Raw genomic sequence first — 854 nt, 5'->3', positions numbered from 1 at the left:
GTTTGTGCGCGCGAGAGCGTGTGTGTGTGTGTGTGTGTGTGTGTGTGTGTGTGTGTGTGTGTGGTTGTTGCGCGCGCGTGTGAACGAGCGCGCGCGTTCGCCTCTGTCTCCATTCACTGTAGGAGAACGGTGCTCGAAACATTCCTTTCTGCACGGAAGGGCTTTCCCCTATTGTTGTTTTCTTTGTGTTGCAGTGTTGCCAACTTACTGGAATTCCTGTCGTGTTTCACAGCAGGGCTCAGGCCGACCAAACGGAACCAGCTGCGTTTGTGTATGGGGCCGATGCTGCCTTTAATCCCAAATAACTCGGATGAGGGAAAGCAGCGAAGGAAGGATTGGGGTGAGGGCGGGGGGTAGGGAGATATAGGGACCAGTAAAGGACAGAAGCAATCTTTCTTCTAAAGGTGCATAATTAAAAATACATTCTTTCTCACTCTTCTCCTTCAATTCGGGTTCATTGTTAATGTCATTAATCGTGGGAAGGAAGAGGGAGTTATAAAGGCAACCACAATCAGTAAATCTCTTGAAGAAATGCAGTTTCCCTTTTCTACAAATCACACAATTCGCCTTTGGGATGAATAAACTAGGGTCCCGTTCCCAGAGTTGCAACCTGGTTTGAATAGAACTTAGTTAACCGTAAAAAACTAAAAACGGAACATTTCTATTTTCTACATTCTCCTTGGTCCTTTGGATTTATATAGGTGACAGAAAAAGAAAAGGGGAGAATGCACCAAAGAGCAGGGAGAATGAAGGAGTTTGGGGGGGGGGTTGGTGTGTTTTTTTTTAATAAGTTGGCTTCCTTGCTGCCATTTTTACTTGTTATAATACCAATTCATCTAAACAAAATACTCTGA

Source organism: Sminthopsis crassicaudata, chromosome 3 (genome assembly GCF_048593235.1).
Source record: "Sminthopsis crassicaudata isolate SCR6 chromosome 3, ASM4859323v1, whole genome shotgun sequence".
NCBI classification, from domain to species: domain Eukaryota; kingdom Metazoa; phylum Chordata; class Mammalia; order Dasyuromorphia; family Dasyuridae; genus Sminthopsis; species Sminthopsis crassicaudata.
Note: the sequence above shows the minus strand (reverse complement) of the source record.